Source organism: Mauremys mutica, chromosome 23, assembly GCF_020497125.1.
Source record: "Mauremys mutica isolate MM-2020 ecotype Southern chromosome 23, ASM2049712v1, whole genome shotgun sequence".
Lineage (NCBI taxonomy): Eukaryota > Metazoa > Chordata > Testudines > Geoemydidae > Mauremys > Mauremys mutica.
In genome coordinates, this window is record NC_059094.1 from 12,213,570 (window position 1) to 12,221,376 (window position 7,807).

A 7,807-nucleotide genomic window follows, 5' to 3' on the forward strand; every position below is an offset into this window, starting at 1 on the left:
CTGTCTCCTGACTCTCTTAAAGGCACAGACCCACAGGAGGTTGTTTACCTCGGCCCTGGCCAATGAGGGAGTGTTCCCTAGTGGGCAGCGGGCAGGACTGGGTACTAGGAGCTCCAAATTCCACCAGATTCCGCATCTGATCACGGGCGAGTCGCTAACACAACACCTGCTATCTCGGCTGACCGGCCTGGCACGGAAAGGAGGACTCGCGGAGCTAAAAGCAGGAGCGGCTACAACTTGAGCTAAAGAAGCAAGGTCCCCGAGCAGGGGTTGTCACAGGTAGCCTCTGCAGCTCCGGCACCTGTAAGACCAGTGACATTCTGTGCCTCAGTTTCCCCACCTGTAAAATGAGAATAGGTACGGCTGGCCTACCAGCTCATCGCAGGGGGAGTTTAAGTCTGTAAAGTGGTTTGAGATCCTTACATGGAATGTGTTGTAAAAATACAAAGTTTTATTACTAACAGAGCGTGGCTAAACATCGCATCCTCACTCTAAATAGTAAAGCAAACACCGTCCTTGCTGACTGCATATCATCCGGGAGCGTGTCCTACTGGGTCATGCAGAGGCTGGCAAACAGAAACTCCTGGATTCCATACCCAGCCACTGTCTCAGTGCGTGACCATGGGCATGTCATTTAGCCTCAGTTTCCCTCTCTCTAAAATGGATTCACCTTGGTAAATACTTGGAGAGCACAGAATCTTAGAAATGTAGGACTGGAAGGGTCCTCAACTGGTCATCTTGTCCTATCCCCTGCACTGAAGCAGGACTAAGTATCACCTAGACCAGTGGTTCTTAACCTTTACTGCAGCCTGCACCCCTTTGGTTCTCAAAATATGTTCTCGCACCCCTTAAACCTAGATATATTGTTAGTATATTATAGTAATTGTTAAAACATGTATAATGGTAATAAATACATAGGTTTGATGAAACAAAGTAGTTGTACTTACGTGCCTGTGCTTCATTTGTGTTTTCGATGATTTACCTTCCAAAAAAGAATCTGGCATGTTTCGCCCCCCCCAGAAAGGGCATCTTGCAGCCCCAAGGGTATGTGCACCCCAGGTTAAGAACCACTGACCTAGGCCATCCCTGACAGGTATTTGTCTAACCCAGTGAGGCTCGCAAGCTGCAAGTGGCTCTATAATGTGTCTCCTGCGGCTCTTTGCAGCACATGATATTAAAACACCGTGTGATTTAATTAGCAACAAAGAGACCTGTGGCACCTTATAGACTAACAGACGTATTGGAGCCTGAGCTTTCGTGGGTGAATACCCACTTTGTCAACCAATCTAAGTTCTTAACCAATCAGAATGCTTTTACTATGTTATTAACCAATTGTAGTTGCTAAAATAATACTATTGGGTCAGTCATTTTGCTGTGAGAATCATATACGTATAAATAGTAAATGAAACAATGAATTCACACTACTGTGGCTCTGAGGTCTGATTAGCACTGGTCTAACCTGTTCTTAAAAACCTCCAGTGACGGACATTCCACAACCTCCCTAGCTAATCTGTGCCAGTGCTTAACTACCCTCTCAGTTAAGATGTTTTTCCTAATGTCCAACCTAAACCTCCCTTGCTGTAATTTAAGCCCATTATTTCTTGGCCTGTCCTCAGTAGATAAGGAGAAAAATTCATCACCCTCCTCTTTATAACAATCTTTTACATACATGGTGACTGTTATCATGTCCTCCCTCAGTCTTCTCTTCTCCAGACTAAACCATGTTGTCAATATTTCCACGGAGATCATGTTTTCTAGACCTTTCACAATTTTTGTTGCTCTCCTCTGCACTTTCTCCAATTTGTGCAGTGTGGTGCCCAGACCAGGACACCGTACTCCAGTTGAGGCCTTATCAGCATGGCGTAGAGCGGAAGCATTACTTCTCGTATCTTGCTTACAACACTCCTGCTCATACAGCCCAGAATGATGTTTGCTTTTTTTGCAACAGTGTTGACTCATATTTAGTTTGTGATCCACTATAATCTCCAGCTCCTTTTCTGCAGTACTCCTCCCTAGACAGTCATTTCCCATTTTGTATTTATGCAATTGATTATGCCAGGGGTCCTCAACGCGGTGTCCGTGGGTGCCACGGTGCCCGCAGGGGCATCTAAATGCGCCCGCGTCCTGGCTGGCAGTCGAGCATCCGTCGAAATGCCGTGAAAATTTGGCCGCATTTCGGCGGCGACGCCTCAGGATGACGCTGCTTGCTGCTGACAAGCGACGTCATCCAGAGGCGTCGCCACTGAAATGCCACTGAAATTTGGTGGCATTTCGGCGGATTCTCGACCACCGCCACGGTCCTTCGTCTGGCGCCCGCCAGACAAAAAGGGTTGGGGACCACTGGATTACGCCGTCCCAAGTGTAGTACTTTGCATTTGTCCTTATTGAATTTCAGCCTGTTTATTTCAGACTATTTCGTCAAGATCATCAAAACACCTGTCACAAGAGTTAGCAGTGCACATCCCAGATCGAAGCAGCGTCAGTGTCCTTGTTTTCAGATCCTGTTGCATTATTGCACGTCAAGGGGGTGTAGTTAATATCCACAGATTAGTCAGCACAGCACAGACATCAGTCAGGGTGTCATTTATTATCTGTTTACCTTAGGGTTTTATACTGTTGCCCAGCATCATAGTATCTGAGCTTCTTCCATGTAAAGTCAATAGCAACAGCAAACTTCATGGAGTCTTTAGCGTTTCTCCCTCTTTGGGGTCTCAACTCTGCTTGGTTTGGTTTTTTGGGGGGAGTTGGTAGGTGATCAGGACCAAAAGTGTCACTTATGGTTGAATTGCAAGTGTCACTTATGGCTGAATGACTTTCCCAAAAAGCAAGGCTTCCCAACACTTCCTAAATATATATCCTTACAGATGGTCAGATTCCGGGTTCATCTGATCGCCTCTGGAAGGCTGCACCCGAGCCGGATCCCCTCTCACTAACAACCCCAGGAATGGCCTCACGTTGTTGCACACACCCTCACTACAGATCTTCAGAAGCTGGTGAGGTCTCCAGAAAAAACTGTCCTCAGTCTGTTCTCAGACTCTAGTATCTTGGAGCCTCATAAATAGCGCTGGAATCCAAGTCGCTACATACGGCTTCTCCTTCGTTCCAACGGTGGGCACAGTGACATGCACAGTCCAGCTCTCCAGCACCTCTGGTGGGGAAGCAAATAAGCGTTTCACAGATGAGCGTCTGTCACCTTGTATATAAATCCTCTCCGTTTAGTGTTAAGTGCTTTCTAGTGTACGGTTTTTTGCACCAGTGTAGCTATGCCAGTGCAAAGCCTCAGAGGAGATGGGCCACGCGCAAGCCCCACTTTATACCAATGCTACACTTCTACACCGGGGGGGGGGGTTGTTTTACTTGATCTCTGAAACAAACCAGCCCATGCGCCACGCATGGCTAGGGTCAGCCCTCCGTGGAGTTTGCAGCCCTTGCTTGTGCATTGCCGCATTTCGATCAGGTTCGCGAAGGGGGCCCAGACCTTCCCCGTCAGCACAGTCCTGCTCCCAGGCAAAGCTGCTCTCATGTCACTGCGGCCAGCCATGCAACAGGCTTCCCCTTCCCCACCTGGGCACAACTCCGGTACCCTCCCCTTTCTCTTCTCAATGTAATTACCCAGGTAACAAGGTCCCGGTCTCATGACATCCCCTTCTCCCTAGAGTCAGCCATGCAACTAGGGTGACCAGACAGGAAATGTGAAAAATCGGGACGGGGGTGGGGGTAATAGGAGTGTATATAAGAAAAAGACCCAAAAATCGGGACATCTGGTCACCCTACATGCAACGGATTACATCCCCCCTCCCAGTACTGCTCTCCCCTCCCTTCCCCACGATGGGAACAGCAGGCGAGAAGTGTCTCACGTCAGGCATCCAAAATCAGAGGCCACTTCAGAGAACTTAGGCCCAAATCTTCCCGGCACAAAAGAAACTCGTCACTCAATGGACAAAAGGCCAATGAAATTCTGCCTCTAACGCAAAGCTGCCGTGAGGTGGCTGGTGAGGAGAGCAGGTTTAAGTTGGACAATCCCAAGGACGACCCAGACCCAAGGATTCTTGCTCAGACTTAGCGTGACCGCTCCGGATTCCCCTTGGCGGGAGACAGCTCTGACAGGCCTGGCTTGCAGACTCTTTGCTCACACTTCTAGATCAAACCCTTGATTCTGAAGGAAACAAATATAACCTGTTTGCTGCTATTCCCTGCCCAGGAGCAAGAGGGGGCCCCTGCAAGGATCCTGGGGCCGGTGCATTTTAAAATATAAGGTTATCTAAAACCAAAAACATCAGTGAGGAAAGGGGAGGTAGCCTGGTGTAGTGGTTAGGGCACTAGGACTGGTCAACCAGGAGATACGGCGTCTGTTCCTGGCACCAATATGAATTTGGCCAACTCACCCCTCTGTGCCTCAGTTTCCCCATCTATACAACAGGGATAACGATACTTGCCCACCTCACGCGGCATTGCGAGGAGATGTTTGTAACTGCTTGAAAAGTGTTTTGCAACCCTAGTGAAGCATGACAGCGGAGGACAAAGTAAATGTTAAATCCCCTCTCTAGCTGAAGCATTGGGAAAGACCTGAATCATTTCTGGGGCCATTGTTCGGTTCTGTGGAAACAGCGCCCCCCGGAGTCCAATTCTCCTAATTGCATTGGGAGTTCCAATTGAAGGGCTGCAACATGGAGCTGAGCAGTGACGCTTGGTCCAGCCTCCCCTCCGCTGCACAGGTTCGAAGGGCTGGCGTGTTACCGCTTTCCTAGTACCCTGGACGCTGCGCATTCCTCCCCCTCCACCCTCCTCAGCAGTGCACGTAGCCGCCACCTGTATCACCCCTCCCCAGATCCTCACTGGGTTCTTTGTTCTACAGCCCCCTCGGAGGCAGGATTTCCGCTGAGGAAAGAGGCCTGATGTGAGCATAGGACTGGGTGCCAGGGATGCTAATCCCTGCTCTGACAATGATTTCCTCTTTGACCTTGGGAAAATCACTCACCCGCTCCGTGCCTCAGTTTCCCCCTCTATAAATAGAGATAATACTTGCCTATTTCCCAGGCGTGCAGGCTTCATCCGTGTTAGGCCTGGCTGTGCCAGCCAGTGACAGTCCCTAGCTCACGTCTGCAAAATACTCAACTCTGTTCTCCAGCTCCTCCCCCACCCCCACAGTACAAGAACACCCCCATCTCATCAAGCCCTCTCCCACTTGCACACGCCCTCCCGGTGAGTTCCCTGCCCCCAGGAGTGCCTCACCCCCCACCCACTCACTCTGCTCTTCGCCCTGGCGGTCTCCAGATCTCTTAGTTACACGGGGGGGGGGGGGGGGGAGCTTTTCCCCTTAGCAGAGCCACAGCCCCGTTCAGGGCTCTGCAGGCCAGCCCGGGAGTCCCACGGAGGAAGGCAGAGTTGACCACTTTTTCTGTTCTTTTACCCTTCGGAAAACATTGCTGCTCTGCTGAACGAAGGGGCAGGTCAGCTTGCAAGATGCGCCAACAGAGACGCACCTGACCCTGCAAAGCCTCTCCCAGGCAAGTCGACCTGCCTCACCTGAGCAGGCGCCACTGAAGTCAGCTCAGCTCCCCAGAGGTTTTGCAGGATCCGGCTGTTGCAGCCAGCGCCAGTCGCCGACTGGATCCAGGCTGGAAGAGCCACATGACTCCTCTAGGAATTCATCTACAGACCCCTTGAGCAGTATCTTCCCTCCTGTGCGGTCGGTGGTGCTGCAGGTACTGGTCACCCTGCAGGGCAGAGCACAGACTGTTTGTAGCAGGCACGTGGGGCGAGATCTGCAGGGGGAGGAGGAGAGGTTTGTTTGTAGTCAGGTGAGGAACGGAGGAGGGGGTGAAATCACCATAAATACCCTCTTGTGGTGGGGGTTCCTCATGGGTAGAGGGCACCAGTTCCCCAGAGCAGAAGGACGGTCTTGTAGGTAAGGCCCTGGGCTGGGATTCCGGTTCCCAGCTCTGCCACAGACTCCCCTGCATGGCCTTGTCACCTCCTCCCTCCATGTCTCCAGGTTCCCCACCTGTCAAATAGGACTCACAACACTTTCGTCTGCCCTTTGTCTATTTCAGTGGCAAGCTCTTCAGCACAGGACTGTCTCTTCCTCTGGGTCACAGCACAAACAAGCCCTGATCTTGGCCGAGGCTGCTAGGCTCCATTAATCCAAACCATGGCAAAGGGAGCCCATTTCACAGATGCTTTAGAACTGCGGCTCTTAGTCCCAGATTGTTAGCACCTAAATACCTTTAATAATCTAGCTCCATAGGAACTAGCCCTGGGACAGAAACCCCCCGACAGCCCATCGCTACAGGGCATCACGCCCTAGGAGCCTCCTGAGGACGTGCCGACAGGCGATTTGCTTTCAGCCGCTTTAGCTGGCACATTCCTTGCCTCGTTATGGGGAGACACCCACATTTCTCGCCATGCTGACTCCAGCAGGGAGCTTTACCCCACCCACGCCACTGCAGGCTGGGAGCCCTGTCTGAGAACTGGCCTAAAGCAATTGTTCTGGGCTCAGGTTTTGCATCCGTAGGTGCTTTATTCTGCTTTTGCAAATACAAAGGGAGGATCAGACAGGGACAGAAGGGGCTGGGTGTCTGGCTGATTGTCCAGCTCCACACTCCAGTATCTGCAGGGGCGTTTTCCAAACCTTTCTAATCAGAGAGGAGGCTTTGGCTGTATTCTTTAGGTTGCTCTTCAGAGTAGCAGCAGCTAAAGCTTTAGCCTGGGACCCCAGAGAGGTGAGTTCTATGCTGAGCTCTGCTGCTGGGTGAGTTTGGGCATCTTTCTGTTTCCTCCATCTGTAAAATGGGGCTAATTACACTAACGTCCTTTGATGAGAAGTACTAGATTTTATCATAAGAAGTTCCCCTCAAGGGAAGGTGATGCTGGTGGAAGGTGCAGTACGGACAGAGACGGGTGGCTGATATTGCCTATGCTTGATCACACTTATCAGCATAGCTCTGTCAGCCGGGGGAGTGAAAACCCAGACTCCTGACCAATGTAGCTAAAACCCCCCAGTGTAGACACTGCTATGTCAATGGAAGAGGGCTTTTGGCGCCATAACTAAGGGCTTTCGGGGAGGTGGTGATCCTACACCAGCAAAAGCCTCCTTCTGCCAGTGCAGGCTGAGTCTATGCTATGCTAGGGGGCTCTGCCGGCAGACATAGCCTATGGACACCGGCACTACCAGCTTCTCCCACCTGCCCTGTGGAGGGCCTTGGGCCTGGCTCAGGAGCGTCCCCCTCACGCGGTGAGAGGGGAGTTCAGTCAGTCCTTGGCCTTTCTGCTGCCCGGACCCACAGGCAGCCGCTAGCGCCAGGTGTGGTTGTGATCGTTGTGACGCAGACACCTACGGAGCTCTCTCTGCGAGGAAGGCTCACGGCTCTCCCATGCGTGCTCTGCAGATCGAGTGACTCGCCCCCGGTCACACACGAAGTCTGTCTGAGCCCCGTCTGGTGTCCAGTCCATTAGAGCACACTTCCTTCCACCCACCCCGGCTCCTACCGTGCTCCTCACCCTTTCCCAGAGCCCTGGGAGCTGTCTGATGGTCTCCTTCATGCCCCATGTTCTCTCAGTGCTGGGGTGCTCACTGCTCCTCTCTCGGAAGCCATCCCCCCATTGGAAGGACGCAGCTGTCATGGGATGGACGAGGAATTCAGTCTTCAGCTGCTTCCCTCTTCGCTGACAAAGGGGAATTCATTCTTGATGCTCATCCAGTTCTGGACACGCACCTCCCACCCCAGCACATCACCAATGAGCTCTCACCTTGACCTGGAGGCTCCAGCCTCTCCTGGGCCTGGAGTGGAAGATGATCTCTCCACGT